The sequence below is a fragment of the Lepidochelys olivacea genome, assembly GCF_965140295.1.
Source record: "Lepidochelys olivacea isolate rLepOli2 genome assembly, chromosome: 9".
NCBI classification, from domain to species: Eukaryota; Metazoa; Chordata; order Testudines; family Cheloniidae; genus Lepidochelys; species Lepidochelys olivacea.
This window is the reverse complement of record NC_140419.1, coordinates 14283897-14307163: the sequence shown is the minus strand read 5'-3', so window position 1 is coordinate 14307163 and position 23267 is coordinate 14283897. Positions and strand designations below refer to the sequence as shown.

The window sequence follows — 23267 nt, the reverse complement described above, 5'->3', positions numbered from 1 at the left end:
TGACAGCCTGGAGATGGGCATGCTGGAATGTTAGACTTGTCCTTTGCTTGGATAAATGGATTTATTTTGTATTTTGAAGTTAAACGACTGTGGTAAAAATAGATCCCTCTCTAGGCTACCGGCATATGTAGCTTAATCAGGCTGCTTCCTGGAAAAAAGCCTAAAACTACTGTGAAGTACTGGGCAAAGGTCATTATATTGATGTTAGGCCCATGCATTTTATTTTGAAAGAGAGAGAAAGAAGCACTCCTTTTTGTCATTCTTGTACTGTATAGGGAAAGAGCTCTCTAAGGCCCCATGCAGCACTGGCTTTTCTCCAGCCTCCCCCAACCTGCCGGGAGCGGGGTCCAGCTGTCTGGGCTTCTCACCCTGGCTCCAAGCTGGGAGCGGGGTCTAGTGGCCCAGCTCTCCAGGGGAGCAGGGGACAGCTGAGCTCTAGCTGTCCAGCTTTCTTGTCAATTTCACAGTTCTGCTGGAGCCGTGAAATTGACAGGAGAGCTAAAAACTGATGTAAGTAACACAGTGTCTAGGCAGACACTGTCATCACCTGACATAAGCCCTGTGCCTCTTACGGAGGTGGGGATGTTATGTCGGTGTAGTAGGGCGGGAGAAGGCTGTAGCGTAGACACTGATATAATTAGGTCGACGTAAGCTGCCTTACGTTGACCTAACTGTAGTGTAGACCAGGCTTTATAAATCATTTTCATTATCTGTCCTTCATTTTAGCCCTGTGCAGCAAATTCCACGCTGCCAGGTTAAGAGCCCCGGAAGCTGAAAAGTCAGTATTTAAATATCAAACATGTACTGTACCGGCAGTGCAAGCTGCCTGAATCCCTCCACTGTGGCTTATCAATGTTCCTCATCCCTGGCATGGAGAGAACAGCTGGGGTGAGAGCAGGGCTGTCCTTACCCATACGCAAAGCATGCAACTGCGTAGGGCACCAGAAAATTTGAGATGTGCTGCTCCAGCCCCTGCTCCGGCCCTTCCGCAGGCCTCCGCCCTTGCTCCACCCTTCTCCGCCCCAGCCCCACCTCTTCCCGCCCTTGCTCCGCCCCTACTCCCCTGAAGATTGCAGCCAGGCCCGACCCTGCACTCACCGCGTAGTAAGTGGAACGACCCGGCCCCAGTTTGCTCCGCTCCCCTAGCTCCGTGCTGTGCTGCTGGGGGGTGGTTCCCCCCGACTTCCAGGCTTGCGGGAGGTGGGGGAACTTCCCCCCCAGCACTCGCTGGCGGCGTGGCTGGTAGCCAGGGGAGCGGAGCAGGCTGGAGCTGGGTCACTCCACTTCCCGCAGGAAGTGGCCAGACCCGTCCCCCACAGAGGCCTTGGGCCAGCCCCCCCTGCTCCCACCTGTGGAGGCCTGGGGCCAGCCCCCCCATCCCACCGTGGAGAGGGCTGCGTAGGGCACCAAAATAGCTAGGAATGGCCCTGGGTGAGAGCAGTGTTTATTGTCCATGCCTATTAACTATTAGTTTTGCTGTTGAGACTGGCAATAGGAGTGTCATTTGTGCACCACTTTGGGGAAGAGCCCTGGAAACTGGAGGGTCAGATGGGAACAAATTTTGATTACTACCAACTTGGGCAGGAAGCATACAAGGTAATTCTATTGAGCTTGCCAATTTCCTATCCTTTTATTTTAATGTCTACCTTCATAATGACCATATTATAAAAAAAGTATTGTTTTTCCCCTCCAGTAGCATTGAACGATAACCTATCACATTTATTTTTATTTCTTATTAAAAGGAGAATTTTTGTGAAGAATGATGGAAATTAATTTTTATTCCAATACAATCTCATTGCTTATGTTTTTATATTTGCACTAAAGCCCTTAAATACAGACACATTAACATATAATAATTTATATACGTAAAATAAAATCACAGTCTGGAGGAAAGGATTAAGGATTTCTCCTTTTCTTTGCCCTAAACATTAAAACATGCTCTTTACATTTTGCTTAAGCTTTCATGTCAAAGTTATGAACAGCTTTAGCCTGGTTTGAGTTTGAAAACAAGACCCAAGCCAGGACAATAACAGAATGACACAAAGATTGACTACACTGTACTTGCTGGATGAAGTGAAAACTGATGAAATATAAATCCTATCTCATGGGATTTCACTGCCTGCTGGAACTAATCTCATTAACTTAAAACCACCTGAGGCTTAAGAGAAATATACACTGCTGTGAGAAATTATATTTATCCCATCCAGGAAAAAAAAAACAGCTTATATCTTACATTTGACTTTGCTATTCTTGAATTGCCAAGACATTTCTATCCCATGGGAAAGTCCTAATATCTTGCAGCAGCACAATTATGTATGTTATCTAAAGTTAACCATTACATGAATTATCAAATGTTTGTTCATTTTCTTTTTAAGTTATTTGCTAAGGAAAATAAAGATTGGATACTTAATACAAGCAAATGGTTATAGATTACTTACAAGAACACAATTAAGCCTTTCTGGGGTTACAGGCAAAAATCCTGAAGTTGCGAGATGGTATAAGAGAAAACTTTGGTATTTGGAAGTAAAGGTTTGTGAGAGACCGCCCGTACTATGCAGTTGTTGTAATGCAGCCTTTCTGATATATATTTTAAATAGCTGATTTTACAAGGCACTGACTGGCTCAGGGGACTGGTAATTGGAAACAGAGCCTTCAGATGCAAGGTTACAGGTTTAAAGTCAATGCAGATCAGCAGTGAGGGATAGCTTCATAACCACTGAATTGCTATTCATTGTCCTGTGCAAACTTCAATGTAGTGCCCAATGGATAAGTGTCCCTCATGTACAAACTACCATAGCTAGCATTAAAGACCTGATCCAAAGCCCCTAGCAGTGGTGCCGGAACAATTTTTACAGTGGGGGTGCCGAAGGCAGAAACCATGTGTTTGGGTTGTTATTGCTACTTCAAGACAGGAGGTGTGGCAGCACCCCCAGCACTCCTAGTCCCAGCACCTATGGCCCCTGGATATTAATTGGAATATTGCCATTGATAAAGCCCTGTCTGACAGTCTTGTCAGCCTCAGTAGAGACCAAGTGAGGGTCTCTTTTCATTATCTCCATTTTTCATATTTATTTTTCTTTAAATTATTTTTAAATCAATCATCCATCCACGGCTCCACAGCTCACATTAAAGCATAATAATAAGATAAATATAATTGATAAAAGATTTACCTTTCCTCTCTAATGTTGATGCATCTGTCAAAAAATACGCCAACAACCTATCCACCATACATAAAGCCTCTCTTAACAGCCAGCCCTTAGCCCTCAATCTGCTCCATCCAGGAGAAGAAATTAGCTTTGCAGTATACTCTGAAGGTCAACGCACTAATGATCTGGTGGGAACTTCATGTCAAACTTGAGGATTCCTCCCAGAAAATGTCTTACTCCAGCATGCCTCCCTTGTAACCAAGAGGCTGTTAGCTGGAGCATTGCTGCTGATGGCCAGCGTTACAGTGGTCTAAGATCTTCACATACTTCCATGAAGGTCTGCTTCCTCATGCAAGTTCTGCAGCTACTGCTGGTCAGCTCAGCTCTGCATGATGATACAGTCCACCTGTCTGATTGTGGTCCTGTTCCAGAAATGCTGGTCTCCATGTGGGAAATCTTCAGCCATTGCAGCAAGCATCAGCTCAATCATGTGGGCCATTGCTGTTATGTCTGGATCCGCCTATGGGAACTGATTTCAGAAGGACAGAAACTACTGCCAACATGTCCACCAGTGTTTAGTAGGTACTCTTCCTGAAACCTGAACTAGCAGAAAAAGATCTATCAGTGCTGGATCCATGGCCTGTCTCCGGTAGCAAGGAATGTTCAGAGCCAGAAAGGACTTGGTTGAATGTGTTGGTGGACTAAAAGCACTTCTGCACAAGTGTTGCGGGGCAAATTCTTCCCCCAGTGCACCATGAACCAAAACCTAAAGTAGCTACAGTTAGTAACATGCTAAGAACCCTGGGATACACCTCCAGAAGCCACAGCATCAGACAAGTGTCAGCACATCACCAGTATGGATGTACCTGTCAGGGTATAGGCGTGCACACCAATGCAGTGTGGATGCTCACAGGCACAGGCTCTCATGCATGGTACATGGACCTGGGTATGCTATGCAGTGTAGACATACACAAAGAGAGGCAGTCTTTCAGGTAGCCAGGGGGATGTAGATATATAATTAACTGGAAAAGGTGAAAAAACCATTCAACCAGTGCAATTTTTCTGAGTTTGACAAAATCCGGTAAAGTTGGTGAAATCGTTTGTGGACTTGAAGAACAAAAAGAGTGTCAAGGTTCAATATAAATGGTGGCTCATTAGCCCAAAGTCACCACTTTAAATACCAGGCCATGTAAAATGTACTATGTTACTATTGTCCTTATAGGCCAGTTATTAAGTATAGCTGCAATTAGATTAATAAAAACGATACCTTAACACCCAACCTCTCAGACTCAGTCTGATGGTTTATGAGTAGATCACAGGATAGAAAGCAGTGTGACTCAAAGGTGTATTAGCATGGAATTATTAGAGGAAAACGAATCAAACATTTTAAATTTCAAAATCTCCTATTCAGCCACCTGTAGCATGATGTGTATATTGAACTGGTGTGTGCTTCAGACACTTGAGGCCAGAGATATGGGTCGAATGAGCAAATTGTATGAAGCTACCAACCCATAAGTGTCATGTGACTTGGATAGATCGCAACTTAAACTGTGGGGAGAAAGGCCAAATTTAAGTTATTATTTTTCTTCTGTTGTTGAAAACAAGACATGTTAAGGCAACTCTAACTTATTCACAGAAGATTGAATTCTGTCTGACATACACCCAGTGCCATCCCGTTGACTTCACTCAGGTTTCATGGGGTGTATGTCCATGCTGAATTTGACTCTGTGCCTACCCTAAAATAAAAGTCGTACACCTGACCCCCATAAGAATCCTCAAATCTCACCAATTTTCCATACACTTGTCTTATAAAAACAAAATAGGATGAGCCTATTTTCTCATACAGTACACTACTAATTAGTGGTAGATTTAATAAAATGTAAACATGGCATGCCATGCACATAGTATTTGCTAACATTTACATAAACGTTTTTGATGTTGTTGCTGCGGTAACTGCTAGAGTCCAGAAAGATCGGTTGTGCTTTATGCTGTACAAACCTATGGGAAATGACTGTCAACTCAAGTCACCTGAGTTTGGGTTAGAATTTTATCACAAATTTTTCATTTTAACTGTGTGTGTGTGTGTGTGTGTGTTTTACAGGTTCCTTCTGTGCTGATCCACAGACGATATGGGCTGTTACAGCTTCTGCTGAAAAGGCTTGATTTTTCCGCTCTTGCTGTACCATCCCATGCTTTTAGCTCTCGAGGCTCAATCCCGAATGTGTTGGCCATGAGATGGTGTGCGTGTGTGTGTGTGTATTTAAATCTCTGTGCGTAAAAAAGAAACAGGAAAATTGTCAAATCTATTTAAACTGCAAAAAAATATTTCAAAGTAGAAAATAATGTAGACTGTTCAGGGCATTTTTTCCCTTCTCTTTAAAATTAGAAAAAAACCCACCTGTCCATATTTTCAAAATACAGGACCCTAAATCCAGATTTAGGGTCCTAAATAGGTGATTGGAATTTTTTAATTTGCTGAGCCCCGAACAGCTCCTGTTGAAATCAATGAGAACAGTTGGACACACAGCATTTTTGAAAATTATGTTATTTACTCTTACGAGCCTGACTTATGGACTTGGGAGCCATCAAGTTCCTATATTTTAAAATCTTGGCCTGTAAAAGATCTGCTGTATGTTTGTTTCTTTTCTTGTCCAAAGGCCAGATGCTCCTGCCACTGTACAGAGTGAAATAAGCAGAGAGGCAGAAAAATAGTTGGAAAGGCCCCAATTTGGAATTGAGGGGGAGGTGCCTGGCAGGAGTAAGTGAAGAGTTGGGAGAGGATGCTTCATACAGCAAGCTGCGTTAGAAGGTCTGAAATTCTCTGGCAAATAGCTGTAGCAGACTAGCTGTTAATGCTGACTAGGTGAGCACCACCCTCCCCCTGACGCAATAAGGTTTGCATGCTAGAGCTTGGCAAATAATGAAAAAAACACTGCTAATATTGTTAATTTGTAAAATGAACTTGCTTCAGTCACGCTCACGTCCCTGTCGTATTCACTTTCTGTGAACATTCACGTGATCACGTTTGCAGACATATTTGTTCATCTGCAGGTAATCATAGAAACCGAATGTGAAATTTGCATGTGCAGGTATTCACACCAGATGCTGATGCACACTGTCAGGGAAGAGGAACGATATCATGTGGCTTACCTGACGAGTCACAACTAAGCATCACAGCTCCAGTTTTATATATTCATGATCACTCCTGAGACTAAAATAATTTGGCCAAACACACACACTTGATCAATAACAAATAAAGTGGAGAAATCTGCACTCTGGCTGTGGGCATTCTGTTAGCAGAAAAAAAGAATGATTTGTTACACATTATTATGGTACGAATGATTTGTTACACATTATTTGCTCAACTCTCATGTGTTTTTCTTTCTGTCCACATGCGGGAAAGTACAGTGCATTCCAGTTCTTTACTGAGGGACAGGATGTTAATTCTTAAAGTAACTGAAGAACAGGCACTCAACAACATCCCTGAATAATGTGTGTGCTTTCTTTATAAGCTTGCTTCTGTTTCGTAACCTTTAAAATGTGGATTTTATGAGTGACATCATTAAAATTTATACTCCCTCTAGAATGTGATGTTCATCTTTATTGCTCCACTGTGCCTCTGGATCACCTATCTGCATTGTGATGTAGCGTTCCGCAGGACTAAAATTCTGATCTCTGTTCCACTGGTGTAAATCCAGAGTAACTTCATTATTTTCCATGAAGTTCAGTGGCTGGAACTGAGATCAGAATCTGGCTCTTTATGCTTTCAATGGAAATTTACAAGGTTGCTATGAGTAACTATATATTTCTAGAAATGAAATATGAAGTGCCTTTTGAGCTTTGAGTATAGATATTAAGAACAAGAAACTGCCACAGAAGGCTTGTTTTCAGATGCACTATATTTCTTTGTTTTAAAATATTCTAGATTTTGTCAGGCCCAGAATCCAGGGCAGTCCTGAAACTCTTGCACCTACCACATTCACATTAATTTCCACAGGAATTTTAGGTGCTCATGGAATGAGGTATTGGGGCCATTACATATTGTATAGAATTTCATATTACACTGAAGAGAGAATACTTAGTAAGAGACAAACCTAAATACAAAGTTTTTGTAATTGACTAGTGATTAAAATTTTTTGAAATTGACTAGTGATTTTAGATGCATCAATTTGGGGTGCCCAATTTGATACACTTTTTAAAGGAACATTTAGCAGGAAGTGCTGAGCACCCATACTTAAAAAAATCAGGCTCCAGATGGACACCCTAAAAATTAAGGCACCCAAAATCACTAGTCACTTTTGAAAATATTGGCCAGATTTTGCAAAGTAAAAGGTCTTTAAAACAAATGAATTGGCAAAAGGGAGTGATTGAGCAATAGTGCATTGGGCCATTACAGTTAAGGCACAAGGCTTTTGTTGCTTCTTTGTGATGCATAAAGATAACCTCAGATTTTTTGTATATGGAAAAGTTGTTTTGCTTGTGATTTTTGCACTAGAAATATGAAGTCTTGACTTCCCCCTTGTCAAGGTTCCTCCCCCACTCTGAACTCTAGGGTACAGATGTGGGGACCTGCATGAAAAACCTCCTAAGCTTATCTTTACCAGCTTAGGTCAAAACTTCCCCAAGGTACAAAATATTACCCCCGTTATCCTTGGACTGGCCGCTACCACCACCAAACTAATACTGGTTACTGGGGAAGAGCTGTTTGGACGCGTCCTTCCCCCCAAAATACTTCCCAAAACCTTGCACCCCACTTCCTGGACAAGGTTTGGTAAAAAGCCTCACCAATTTGCCTAGGTGACTACAGACCCAGACCCTTGGATCTTAAGAACAATGAACAATCCTCCCAACACTTGCACTCCCCCTTTCCTGGGAAATGTTGGATAAAAAGCCTCACCAATTTGCATAGGTGACCACAGACCCAAACCCTTGGATCTGAAAATAATGAAAAAAGCATTCAGTGTTTTACAAGAAGACTTTTAATAAAAAATAGAAGTAAATAGAAATAAAGAAATCCCCCCTGTAAAATCAGGATGGTAGATATCTTACAGGGTAATTAGATTCAAAAACATAGAGAACTCCTCTAGGCAAAACCTTAAGTTACAAAAAAGATACACAGACAGAAATAGTTATTCTATTCAGCACAATTCTTTTCTCAGCCATTTAAAGAAATCATAATCTAACATATACCTAGCTAGATTACTTACTAAAAGTTCTAAGACTCCATTCCTGTTCTGTCCCCGGCCAAGACGACTACAGACAGACACAGACCCTTTGTTTCTCTCCCTCCTCCCAGCTTTTGAAAGTATCTTGTCTCCTCATTGGTCATTTTGGTCAGGTGCCAGCGAGGTTACCTTTAGCTTCTTAACCCTTTACAGGTGAGAGGAGCTTTCCCCTGGCCAGGAGGGATTTCAAAGGGGTTTACCCTTCCCTTTATATTTATGACACCCCTTTATGCTAAAGGACTATCTAGTAGATTGCAGCTAGTGGAAATAGGACATCACAAGAACTCAGAACAGAACAAACCAAATCAGGGGTCACCCAATGAAATTAATAGGCAGCAGGTGTAAAGCAGACATAAGGAAGTACTTTTTCACACAGTCAACCTATGAAACTCCTTGCTAGAGGATGTTGTGAAGGCCATAAGTATAACTGGGTTCAAAAAAGAATAAAATAAGCTCATGGGGAATAGGTTTATCAATGGATATTAGCAAGTTGGTCACTAAGGCAACCCCATGCTCTGGGTGTCCCTAAACTTCCAATTGCCAGAGGCTGGGGCCAGAAGACAGGGGATGGATCACTCAATAAATTGCCCTGTTCTGTTCATTCCCTCTGAAGCATCTGGCACCAGCCACTGTTGGAAGACAGGATACTGAGCTAGATGGACCATTGGTCTGACCCAGTATGGACATTCTTATGTAACATGAGCTATGGTTTCCCAGCTTTCATTCAGAGAAGATGTGTAGTTGACATAAAAAAAGAAGTCCATTTTGTCAAAAACCCAATTTCCCATTGAAAAAAAGCTTAGAAAGAAAATTCTCAGCCAGCCATATTTAAAGCACCCAGGATTGCTGACATGTTGTCTAAAGTTCTCCCTGTTGCTATCACTGGTGAAGCCTGCTGTGGAGTTTTAGCAAATATTTCCTTTTTGCAGAGTTAATATCCCCTCTCCTCCAATTGAGGAAAGAGTATTTAGTAAGAGACAAATCTAAACACAAAGATTAAGCTGAGAAAGCAGCCGATCCAGGTTTCACCAATCCAATAGTTTCTCAGTCTTTTAGTAAAACCAGGAAACAGTCTGTCAGAAATGCAGAAAGGCATGCCTATGTAATCATGCATTAAATATTCATGTCTTTTAAAGGTTCATGATCCTTGAATGTAAATTGAACCTTATAAGTCTTGCCTTGTTCCTGTGTGATCCTTGCACTGTTACTGGTATGAGATTCCTGATATCAGGATACTTTTTTTAAAGTTATCAAAGCTGCTTTTATACATAATAAAAGAGCAGTAAACTATAAGAAAAAAAAACATTGTCCCCCTTGGCAGTTCACCATAAGAAAACAGAGCCTGGGAGGAATTAATTGTACAGATGTCTGAAAGCTGTGTATGTTACTGTCAGGGTGCCAATCTAGAATGCATAGTTGTGACAGCATCTTATGTGGTCATAATAGAACATTTAAGGGGTAATGGCTGATAGGGGTGGAATTTCCTAGAAATTTTATTGACTGGCTTAATGGAGTTATTTGCTTCAGACTCCTAGCTCAGCTGGTCATTGAATAATAGGAAGTGCTGCTTGACCTGGAGATCGTTGCTATTGTAAACTCAGGAAGTATTAACGTGTAAAGGGGAAATAAAATAATTACTACCTTAAGTGTGGAAAAGTTAAAAGTTTGTCTGCATATTGCTTTGGATATCGTGTTTATAATAATAATCCTAAGAGTAGAAGGGCTGGCTCCAGCAACCCTTGCTCCCGTGAATTATCCTTGCTCATGCAGTAGTGTCCTGTTATTTTCAGGGAGACATCTCATGTGAGAAAAGGCTGCAAGGTCAGAGCTCAGTAGCATAGTAACAAACAAGAAAGTAGGACAGCATCTCAATTTTCTGTTTTGATTTATGGCATAAAGTATTCTTTGGAGAAATTTAATGTCTTAACCTGCAGCTATAGCCGAGTAAGTGAAGTGCAAGAAATATTCCATATTGTCAAATTTGTCCTATTGTTTTGCAGTCAACGACAAAAATCAAGATTCCCTCTCTGCTCCTACCTCCAAAGTATTCATTCTCTCAGCAATTACTTATATACTAAATTCCAACCTGGATTATAAATGTTTCCAAAATAGTCAGTAACCTAAATGGTTCTTGTAGGCACTTTTAACAGCACCGTGTTTTTAGTGTAGAAATGGGGACACTACTTATTACAAAGACCTAGATTCTGCCATTCTTAGTAAAGTCGAATAGTACCTTTCTCTTGGGTAGTCCTCTTTTCATCAGTGTGACCATTCATTGAGTAAGGTAATGCACAACATGAACAAGAGGGGCAAAATTTTAACAGTTGTTTTATGCCATTTATACTTACTGAAATATATGTTTGGGATTCCCTCTTATAATGGGAAAAATGAGAGGGAGACGAGGTGGGAATGGGACATTGAAGCAGATTAAAGAAGGGTGATTTCAGGTTTTGAAACAGGTTAACGCTTTCCAAATTAGGGGAATATGAAATTGAAAGTGAAGGGCACGCTCCTTGTTGGGGGAAAGCTTTAGAGTGGTCCTAATGCAGAATCTCATTAAAGCAACTGTCAGGATTCCTCTATTTTACCATCACCTCCCCAGTCTGTAAGAAGCAACTGTCATTTTGAGTGAAAGTACTGCCAAAGAGGCATTTACAAATAAATGAAAAATGTCACAATTGATTTTGCTCCTTCCAGAGGACTGTGTCAGCTTTGTCACAAACTGTCTTTGTTATTCTGTTTCAGATTTCTCAGCTGGACATTGGAAATAGCTTTTGATGGTTCTGGGCTTCTTTCATGTGACCCAGGGTAAGACCTCGGTCTGTGACCTTTCATTAATATTTGTGCAACAGTTTGGGCCATTGGTAAAGAGTGTGTTATTTTCTCCTCTTTGAGCATCCAACAGGCAAGATTGCCAATGTGTGCAAATCAGAAATGTAGGAAGTCGTACGCATTTGAAAATGTTACCAAAATAAATTGTTTCTTCCCTGCAGAAATATGTATCAATGTGATGATTATTCAGAGGAATATATATTGAAACAACATGGTATTCATATAAAAGGCACATGGCTATACTTTTCCTTTGTTACCAAGGAACTTAAAGCCATATTCCTAAATTGTTAACATTCTTTCCCTCAGATGTTGCATATTATGCCTAATTCTTTTACAGTGCACTTTTCTGTAAGACATTCTTGCTGTGCATATCCTTGCTTGTAAATATCCGAGAATGAGCAAGTTCTTATTCTTCCTAATGTGTTCTGGCTAGATAAGTAGGCTAGTGGGGTATTATCGATTTAAAAAGGCTTTTATTGGAAAAGTCTGAATAACGTAAGAATGCAAATCCTTCCTGGAACTCGAGTTTGAAGAATTATTGGAAACAGTCCTCTGGAGTCTCTGGACCACCATTGTCATTTCAATGAAGCTAATATCTAAGTAGTTATTTTGCTCTTTGCACTTTACTTTGTGCTTTTAGGAATCAAAAGTACAGAATGCATTTTGCTAAAATTACGGTGAAAGGACAACCTCAACTGAAATTCTGCTAATGATTCTTTCTATAGATATTGTATATGAGCTCATAATGCTAGAGCTTAAATGTAACCTTACCTGGGTGACATGTGTTTTCTAGCTTTATGCATTTTCTGTATGTGTTTAGTGTTCTGGTGGTGAAGTGCAATGGAAATCATGTATAGTAGCTACAGTTTGTAACAAACCATAATACCAAGAGGAAGCAGGGTGACCAGATAGCAAGTCAGAAAAATTGGGATGGGGGTGGGGGGGGTAATAGGAGCCTAGATATGAAAAAGCCCCAAATATTGGGACTGTCCCTATATAATCGGGACATCTGGTCACTCTAAGAGCAAGATTTATGACTGTATTCCCAATGACTTTCAAGTGCTAAGCAAAAAACCAACAGCAAGTGTTTGTAGCATTGGATTATAAACTGTTTCCTGTTAATATATCTATATCTGCTGCATCTATTTTGAAAGTTTACCTCGAACAAAGACATGTGTGTGAGAGAGAGCATCGTCCAGAGAATATATATTTTTTTAGAAGGATGGTGTCAAGAGAAAAGTAACTGCATCTGAAATTTCCCCCTTATTACCAAGGACACCCTATTAAAATGGAAAGAATTTTAGGTCCTAGTCATCCTTTTTTGTACATCTAGAACTCCTACGGAGTCCAGTGGGAGACTGGATTATACAAGGTAAACATAATCAGGCTTCTGATTTGCTATTTGATTTTCATGCTGGTGTGTTTACTTCCTGTACTTCATTCACCTTGGTCAGTGAAAATAACTTGGTTAGTTTCGGTTTTGTTAATAAAAGCAGTAAAATGCTACTATTTCTGAAATGCCACATTTGTACATGAATAACTGTCAGTCCTGTTTGTTTAAACTGGGGAAAGACCCCAGCTGTCCCTTCCTAATTAAGCTTTGACACAAAAGCATCACTTTCACAGTTAGTTTCAGTTTCCCCTTTCTCATATACTTGCACAGTGGTGCTGTGTTTGGGTTCTCACAGACCCAGGGAATTACGTTAAAAAGAAACACGTTTTGGTTAATTAAAATTAAGTACCTAAAACAGATTTGAAAATAGTTATGTTTAAAACAATTTTTGTAACTTCCTCTTTTTTGATTCAAGTACTTAACAGTTTAAAACTGTTTTCTTGGACAGACACCCTGGGCTGAGTGCTCAGTACGTCCTTGAGACCAGAGTCTCCAAGAGAGTCATGGTATGATGCCGTGAGCTACTTACTGTTACTTTCAGTACCTGTAAATTAGGAGAAAATCTGAGATGTGAAGCAGGACTAAGGACAGAAAAGATCTCTCCCAGTGCAAAGACTGATGAAATAGTAATAATCAGACATTGTAAGGTTGATGCACTGATATAATGAATCAAACTCTCTCTCTCTATATATGTACACACTGATCTAATGAATCAGTCTACAGTACCTAAGAAAATTGGAGGGGGGGGGGGAGAGAAGATGAAAATAATAATGTACAACACTGTCAATTGCAAACCCGAGAAAACATTTGACTTTTAACGTTACAGTAAAATGGTTTTTATGCAAATAGAAATAGAGAAACGTAAAAATGTGAGCAAGTATTGCTCAAAGAAATCTAGGCAATTCTTCTATAGTGTCCTGAATGATAGAAAGGCCATGGCAAACCATGATCTGGCAAATGGGCAGCAGCTCAAACTTTGATATGTGAGTCTCCTAATAAAGTAGTGATATTTAGCATCACAATATTACCTGGAATTATACTGAAATTGAATTGTCCCAACCAGTCAGAATGAAGGGGGAGAGCTGTAATGAACTGTTGCATATAACTCCATGGGTTTCCCCTCCCAACCATATGTGCAATTCTCTGAGCTGCAGTTGGCTGTACATTGATAATGTAGTTATTTCTCAATAACAGCATTGTGCAGTTCGAGGAACTTGTGATTAGTTGGTGACCATCACTAGTATGAACTAGTCACTTAACATGATCACTGTGGACTAAGTTCTGACTTGTACTATGCAAGGGTAAGGGATTCAGAGGGAAAAAGAATTCCCTTAATATCTCTGTACCGGCCAGCCAGACCCAGGAGTAATAAGACTAGTCTCTCCCTTGGCCTTCCATGAAGTAGGTAGGCAGGGCATGAACCAGGAAAGACAAGGTGAAAGAGGCTTGGCTCTACCAACCCCTCACTGGCCAGTGCGGCTGAGCCAGTGTGTAGGGAATAGTAATTTATTGCTAGTGTAGCCCATCAGTAAGTAACTACCTGCCAGGAGCAAGGAGGGAGATGAGAGGAAGTTGTGACTCAGAGCTATGTCTTTGATTTAGGGTTTTCTGAGCCCATTCCTGGCATGGTGTAACTTACAAGCACCCCCTTTGCACAGGGTGTGTCCGAAGTCACAATCTAGCCCTGTCTGGTTATTTTTCAATAATTGTACTGTGCCTGTGCAGTGTCTATGCTATATGTGGCTATTCTTACTGGCTGCTAAAATTCCTTTATTCTGACTGGCTCTTGTAATCAGAATATCCAGGCTGTTTGCCAGCAGCGAAATATGTTCAGATTTTTCTTAGAATGAAGAAAAAAAATCCTAAAAGCTATGAAAGTGGATCTGTCCAAGCTCTGAAGGGGAAACTGTTTAAAAAAACCAAAAAGTTAAATTCTTCGACTTATCTTACTCCTTTTTATCTGTCTCCTCTTTCTGTCTCTAAAACTCAACAGAGTTTTTTTTCCCTGTGAGAATTACTGGAATATGTGTCATTCCCATTTGTCTTCCCAGTCTTTTTATCCTAATTCACAGATGCTATGTAAATACAAAAATAATAATAATAAAAAAATACAGCTGTTCTGGGAATAAGGGGTTGCTTCACAGTAGGAAAAGAAAGGAACTGGAGAAGGGAAATAAGAGAGAAGAGGCTGGAAAGGGGGAAGATGAGGATGTGACACTGGCAGACCATGTGCTCGCTCTTGCCAAGGCTTTAGGCCTCAGCTGAGCACTGACAAATTTGTTGCTGGAAACCAGTCCAGCTCACCTGTGTGTTAGCATGGTTAACATGGGTATTGGACTTATAACAATGTGTTTAGACTTTATGAAATGCCTGTAAATTGCTACATGTATTAATCCTACTTATAATGTCTGTATCCCATGCTATAAGATAATGCTGAAGTGTTTGTGCTATAGCTGTAAAATGTTTGTTCTGAACTATGTAGCTCTCCAAACAAGGAAAAACTGTACCTTGTGCAAAATGCTAAATCCCTATGAAAGGTATTACCTCTTGCACATCAGGAAGGACTATCAAAACTAAATGGGCCATTGTGGGACATCACAGTACAAAGATTTTGCTAATTGCCCCTGTACACCCATGAAGAGGCAACCTGCAAAAGGGCTCGTCCCATCAGTGTGAATGTTGGAAGAAGGAAATAAAGATACCAGACAAGAAACTTTTTCATCTCTCTTTTACTGTTTAGACTCTGACAGGGCTGCAGCTACAGAACAGAAGCGAAGATCTCCAGGGTCAACCTGGGTTAGCCCTAAAAGACATTCAGTGCTGACAGATTATTACAACTCTGTCATTTTATGGAACCATAGACTGTAATTTATGTATATATATTTGCCTGCTTTAACCTGTAAATAACTCTCTCATTTCTTTTTTCCTACTTAATAAATCTTTAGTTAGTTTACTATAGGATTGGCTACAAGCTTTGTCTTTGGTGTGAGATCTAATAAGGTACCAATTGACGTAGGGTAAGTGACTGATCCCTTGGGACTGGGAGTAATCTGAATTTTGGCATGACTTTTGTTGTAAGTGACCATCTGTTATATAATCCATCTTTTCTGGGTGGCAAGATAGACTGGAATGTGCAAGGGGACTGTCTGTGACTCCATGGTAAGACTGATACAGTGCTTTGGGAGTTCACACTTGTTGCTGGGTTGGTGAAATCTATAGAACATACAACCAGTTTGGGGTTTCCATCCTGCTTTTTGACACTCTGCCCTGAGGTTGGCACTCACAGTCATGAACCACTCCAGACAGTGTGACAGAGGAGATGGGGAAGGAAGAGCCAGAAGGATATAACTTTTACTTTAGGGCTGGTTCATGACCCTGTTTGTTTGTGGTTTTTTCTCCCCTTCATTTAAAATGGCAATATTGAATTAAAATTCCTGACTGTTAATAAGACTTTGAGGGTCATTTTGGTTAAAATAAGGCCAGATTCTGCCACTCTCATTCACGGGGAGTAGAATCTTGGTCCATGAATGAGCTTTGACTTCAGTGGGACCATCCATGAAAGGGTATTGTTCAACATGAAATAAGGGTATCGGAATTTAGTTTTTAGTAATAGCCATATATATTTCAGCCTAAATAACTCCTTGGCATTCACATATAAAGTTCATTGCCTATAACCACCTTGAATCCATTTGGTCTCGGAAGCAATTAAAAACTAAACAGGACTTATCCTCAAGATACTGTTACAATTACTTGCTTCATCCAGCCAGCTTTGTCCTTTGTATCTACCAGAAACTTTTGTATAGATGCTTTTATCAGTAACGTCACTTCAAGTGTTGTAGCAATATTCATATAAGGGCACTTAAACAGAAGCTCTCCATAAAGCATACCCTCAGCAGCACTTACAGACATTTTCCAGTTACTTGTCTGTGTGGTTGAATAAGCTGAGTTCAGGTCATTTGCATTTCAAAGAGTAACCAGGTGAAATGGGTCTTCATTCTTCTTTGTGAGGTGGTCGGGTCCAAGCCCGTGAATTGTTCTAGGGTTGTGAGTGGGAAAGGGGAGCCTGCTAAATCGCTTGGTTAGTTGATCACCATGTCATTATTGCCTCAAGTCACTGCACATTTAATACGGTCCAAACAGATTCGCCGTCAAAAAACAAACTGTGAAGCAACTTTAATGGAGAAACGTTTGGTTTCTTTTCTTAAAAACTGAAGATTAAAGGGTAAAGGATGGCGGTGCTATCTCACTGGCTCTTAGGTGCTAATACAAGCTTTGACTTAATAAGGCCAAAATAAATAGTGGCTCGAACTGGGAGGTGGAGGGACTTACCTGTGGTGAATACATTCCCCTGATGGGCATATTAATCTAGAGAGGTGTAAGTGGAAGCATTAGTGGCACAGCTATAGCACTGCATCTCTGCTTCTGTAGCATCTGTAGTGTAGACGTGTCCTTAGAATCTTAGATTGTAGTCTCTTTGGGACAAGGACTTCCTGTGGATGTGGACAGCATTCAGCTCTATGGACACTGTTAACCAATTAGGCCCCCGAGGCGCCGTAACAATGCAAATAATTAGGCTGGGGTTTTCAGAGGAGCTCAGATTTCACTATTTTTCACTGGATTTGGGTGTGGAACGCCCTTAAGCCTTGTCTATGGGGTAAATGCAACCGAAATCACTCAATGGGCTGTAATTCACATCTTCCGTTATTTCGGTTCGAGTTTGTATGTGGATGCTGTCGTTTTGGAATAAGAGTGCCCTATTTTGAGAGACTGTAATTGAGTAGAATAGGGAATGATTTTGAAATGGAGCACGCTTATTCCAAAATAAGAATGTCCACACAGAGACTTGAACTGCTATAAAAAAAGGCATGAATTGCAATTGATTTAGTTATTTTAGCTCCATTTATTACACCAACCCTTATGCTGCTTTGAAAATCCCAGTGCAAATTAAGAATGGCTGAGCACCACTCGTCTTCCCCCCGCTGCTAAAAATGGGGTGACATCTTGGCCCCACTGAAGTCAATGACAAAACTCCCATAAATAGTACTCATTGTGCTCCATTACTTTGGGAAAGGACTCGGATTAAGTTCTCTAATTTAGTATGTAGATGTAATTAAGATTTTACCATTTGTAAAAACTTGAATTGTAAAAGGCAAAGGAAGATTGTGGTGGCTTAACGTGTCATACTAAAATGGTACATAAGGCAAACAACATTTTGCAAATATAAATGTGATGATATTTTAAAGTTGTATCTCTCTATTTCTGCAGGGCATAATAAGTAATTAAAGAGGACCATAACATAATCCTTTAGTATTGCATATTAATTCCAGAGAGGAATGAATTAATCTTTCTGACTTCATAGTAATTTACAGCTCACCATGGTAATACTGTAGGGCTATAAAATAATCCTGTAGAACAACATATAGGTTTTCTAGATGGCATATTTAAGTAATAAAACTCCTGAGGGCTGTGATGATTTGGTTGAAGCAAACTGGAAGTGAAAGTATTTGTTTTAGAATTTAAAATTGACAAAAAATGTTGTGTATTTTTACCTTAAAGGAAATACAAGGAAAATACACTTTTGCTCAATGATGATTGAAGAGTACTAGAGACTCTGTGCCAAGACAAAAAAATATATTTTTCATGACAGATGGTTGTGAGTTTTGGCAGCCACTATAAACTAATATAACTATACAGTCCTACAAGGAAAATCATTTTTCAAAGAAAATGTTTAGATTAACAAAAGCAAAGGACCACATGTCTGTGTCCAGAGCAGGATGAAGATCTAAATACATCTATCTTGACTAAACAATATAAAGATGGCTTGATATTTTAAATGGAAAAACAGGACAACAGTCTGGGATTTGGAGTAGAGAGTATTTTGGTGTGGGACAGGGATCTGGGCATGGAAGGATTTTGACAACATTTGAGGGAAAGAAACTAGAGGGTTTGATTCTCTTTCTTCCACCTCAACCAAACAGTCCCTTTCTTGATTAGAATAAAAAGATCATGTAAAAATAATGGACAAATGGAAACACTGAAGCACCCAATCTCCCTCTAGACTCACCTGTTCCAGTCCTGCCCAGAATCAGAGTGAGTTTCTGCTTCAAAGTAGAGTGGGGTTTACATGTAGATAAGTTCTGGCAGAGGTTTGGGGAGATGTCATTGAGGATATGTCTGCATAGCAGCTAGACACCCGGGGCTGGGCTGTGTCAACCAACTCAGGTTTGTGGGGCTCAGGCTTATGGGGCTTTTTCATTGCTGTGTAGACTTTCATGCTGGCGCCTGGGTTCTAGGACCCTGTGAGGTGGCAGGTTCCCAGAGCTTGGGCTCCACCCTGAACCTGGAAATCTACATAGCAATGAAATAGCCTGTCAGCCCAAGCCCTGTGAGTCCAAGTCGGCTGGCACAGGCCAACTGCAGGTTTGTCTTTGCTTTGTAGACATATCCAGAGAGGCCTAAGGCGGAGAGGATGGTGTCAACTTGAGAAAGGCCTGAGGAGGAACAGTCCTTAAGGCACATATGCACTCAGCCTGCCTGCTTTCTGTTTAACCTGCTCCATTGGACACTTCCTTTAGGTGGCCAATCTGCTGAGTTCCAACAAAACTGGACAAAGTGGATGGGAACACAGACATTCCTGTTTCTTACAAACTTATCTTATGTTAACTATCTGTAAATATTTACAGGAGAGAGACTCCAAGAAGGGGGAGGAGTGGTTTTAGGCTGCCAGATTTATTACACAATGCAAAAAGAAGATGGTTTGTTGGAAACTCTCTTGCACAGTTATGGTACTTACAGCACACAGAAATATTGCATTATCAAGCTATGGTTTTTCTTGGTCTCTTGGCAAATCCATAGGTGAGATTTACCTTCCTTTTCAGGGGCTGAAGAACCAAGCTTGTAAATTCCTATGCGGCCTCTAGTATTTGTAATTTTCTTTGTGAATGATACAACTAGTGTAGTGACTCTTTCCATATTTTCCCTCTAAAATCCTTGCTGATTGTTAGATTCTCCTTCATGGAGTAGATGTGGCTGATTTGGATTAACGGTTCCGGGCCCAATTTATATGTAGTGTTTGTCCAGGAACATTGTGGACTGATGTCTGGGCAGCAATGAAAGGATTGCTTTATAGTGAACTTTTTTGCAGAGCCAGCAGAGAGAGAGAGTATAAAAATCATAATTCCCCACCCGCCTTTTTTAGCCTCTCTGAGGGCTTGTCTACGCTCAAAATGTGTCAGCAGCACTTCAATGAAGTTGCTGCCTATGCTAGCCAGAGGGCTTCTCCTGTCCGCATAGCTGTTTCACCTCCCTGAGAAGCGGTAACTAGGTCAACAGGAGCCCCTCCTCCCCTGCACTGCCCCTCTTAAATCGAGGCAAGCGCTCCTGGTGAATACGTGCACTGGTGGCAGAAGAAGGGTAGTGTGGCAATGAAAAACTGCAGTAATTACTGAGGTGGCTGTAAGTCAGCCTAACAAACATTGACTTAATCGTGTAGTGTAGACTTGGCCGAGGTATTAAAAGGCCGTTGTGCTAATGTATCCTAGTGGGACCTGCTCTAGGGTTCAAAAGGGAGTTCAGTTTCAGGACACAGTTACTCCTAGGTGTCTAGGAAGTCTGGCAACAAACATACCAGTTGCAGTAGTGTATTTTATGATGCGGTCACTAGAAACCGGACTGAGACCAGCAATTTATTTCTCATATAATGCTGAATGACCATTAGACAGTGTAATGAGTCATTACTAATGAGTTTCATTTACTGCTCGCCTGGGCCAGTGAAAGGGTCTTTTTAATCCCATTTCCAGTCACCTGGACCGTCAACTCCCCTGTGTTATACTAATATTTTTAGCTGGTCCAGAGTGATTCTACTAAAGTGAGAGAACTGAATTGTTAATGAGTCCTTTAAAATTTCATTTAATCAAATAAGGTTTCCTCCCAGAAGGGTAAACTGGAAGTTGAGCGCCATCATAAAATCCTGGTGTAATTTGGTATGTGTAATTGCCTTGCTTATTGTGTCAAACTGATTTAAGATTCATCCTAACTCCCTGTATCTTTTTTTTTTTTTTTTAATTTGCTTAGTACATTTTGGAAGCCAGATCAGTGGATACGCTAATGTGTAGCAGGAGAAAAGCTGCCCTTTTCTTTTTTAAAAAAATCCTTAACTCCCTGCCTTGTCAAACTTTATTCTCCTCTGTTTCACACAGAACATTGAAACCTGCTATGGATTGGAAAGGTTAGTTATTCCCTTGACTGTTACACAGGATATGACTCGGAAAGCCAAACCGTGTATCCAGCAAATGTGCACAATAGGCTTGATCCCGCTCGCTGCAATGTTTTTCGCTGAGTTCAAGGGGAGCAGGATCAGATCCTGTATAGCATAGGTGCTGACTTCCCCTCTTTCCCCGGGTGCTCAACCCCCCCATCCCGCCCCCACTTCACCCCTTCCATGAGGCCCCGCCCCTGCCTACTCCTTCCCCGCCCCCATTCCAACCCCTTCCCCAAAGTCCCCGCCCCAACTCCGCCCCCTCCCTGCCAATATTCCAACTCCTTCCCCAAATCCCTGCCCCGGCCCTGCCTCTTCCCCACCTCCTCCCCTGAACGTGCCATGTTCCCGCTACTCCCTCCCTCAAAGAGTATGCTAACCCTGCCAAACAGCTGTTTGTTGGAGGCCAGGGTGGAGGCGCTGGGAGGTAGGCGGAGGAGTGGGGACGCAGCACGTTCAGGGGAGTAGGTGGGGCAGGGGGGAGAGGGGAGCTTGGCTGCTGGTGGGTGCAGAGCACCCGCTAATTTTTCCCCGTGGGTGCTCCAGCCCCGGAGCACCCAAGGAGTTGGTGCTTATGCTGTATAGTATGGCGTGTGGTCTTGCCCTCAGACTGACACACCTCGTCTATAATCCCACATGGCATAACATTCAGCCTTCTGCTTCAAGCAATATAGGACAATCAATATTTGCACTGTTAATTGACAAATGCCAATGGGCAATGTGGAAGAACAAGTCCGTGTATTTGTGACTGTTGAGTAGTTTTTTTTCTTTCTGATATTAATTTCGAGGACTAAAGGCAAGCATAGAGAAAGAAGATAGATAAATGTTTGTGCTTGGTCTGTAGTTTGGAAAAATCACAACATTTAGCAGTCTAAAGTCTCACAAGGAAAAAGACAGAGCCCGACAATCTTCATTTTTGCCTCCTGCTGTCTCTTCCACATGGAAGAAATGGAGAAGGAATTGAAGGGAAAAATGGAAGTGAGGTTTTTTTTTATTGTTATTCATCAAATGCTGTGTCTTTTAAAGTTACACTAGTGTTTCTTTCAGAGTACTCCTCTCACTTTCACAGAGGTGAATGCCATTTCCAGCTGGAGATGGGAGTACATATATTTATTTTGGGCAACTGAAACTCTAGTGATAATTTGCTGTTTGAAAAGTGGGAGACTGGGAGGGGGGAAGTAGCCATCAACTTCAGATCTAGTTCATAACACCTGTTACCCAAAAACTTCTCAGAGATTTTTTACCTCCCCGGGTCTTTAAACTATTCGTCAAGGCAACTGCACCTGTGTTCCCCCTCTATGGTCTAGCAAAGACACCCACTCTTAGGCTTCTGCTCCCCAGCCATTGCTTCTCTTGGGCAGAGAAATGTCTTTCTCCCTCCTGACTGTGGTATTTCCAGGCTGCACAGACCCTGCCTGCAGTGTGAATTCCGCACCATGTCCAATAGCCAAAACAGGCCTGCTTTACTTTTCTCCTCCGAGATGGTAATTGTCACAGTTAAGTTAGCACACAGCTCTTTCTAAGCAAGCATATTTATTCTGAAGGTAAAAGCATTACAGAGAAAACCATATTAAAATAATAGCAGAACCTACTCCCATGCTAACAAGGTTCCCAGAGATCACCTCAGCTCCCCTAACGGCTTTGGCTGGTGATCAGTCCTTCAAACCCCACCAAGGGGGTTTTCTGTCGTTACAAGTTCATAACCCCTTTGGTTCAGAAAAAAGAACCCTCCTGAATCAGAGAGTTATTCCTTTATTCTGTTTGGGCCTTTTGATCCTGGGAGAAAGTAATTTGTAGACAAAGTTCCCCTCCTCAGGGCAAAGCTTCAAAAGATCAGGTTCAGAGGTGGGTATTTGCATTTCCCTCCTCCCCTGTATTTTCGAGGAAAACTAGTCATTTTTCTAACTAACAATTCATTCTTCGCTTAACCCATTGTTTAAAAGAGTCCTTTGAAGCACATAATGCTTCCCGAGGTTTACTTTAGCTATGTCAGTTATGTCTCCTAAACAAGTCACATACAATCCCACCATAACACAAACATTTAATCCCACAATAACACAAATATTTTCCTTTTAATTCAATGAGCTCCTGAGATATGAAACTTAATTTAAAAGGTTTAACTTAATTCAGTAAGGTTTGTCCAGGATATTGCCGGAAATCACTATCTCTGTCACACTATTCATCCCTTACTTATTTGTCATTCATAATCAACCCCTGAGAGAGAATTCTATTATTATTTATTATTAATTTGTATTACTGGAGCTCCTGGAGGCCCCAGTCATGATCAGGACTCCATTGTTCTAGGAGCTGTACAATGGCAAAGTAAATGACTGTACCTGCCCAAAAGATCTCTCAATCTAATTTAAATTATTAAGTGTAGGAAAAGAGTTCACAATTAGCCTTCCTCTGCAGAG

At 41.1% G+C, this 23267-nt stretch overlaps 1 protein-coding gene across 3 annotated transcripts in view; it reads left to right on the top strand.

Moving 5' to 3' along the window:
• The window catches only part of NAALADL2 (N-acetylated alpha-linked acidic dipeptidase like 2), a 901057-nt gene that overhangs the window by 40084 nt on the left and 837706 nt on the right, over positions 1-23267 (top strand). For all 3 annotated transcript variants that reach the window (XM_084639864.1, XM_084639867.1, XM_084639865.1), the window contains exon 2: positions 11117-11179. The gene's annotated coding sequence lies outside the window, so the exon portion shown is untranslated. The remainder of the gene's footprint in view (positions 1-11116; positions 11180-23267) is intronic.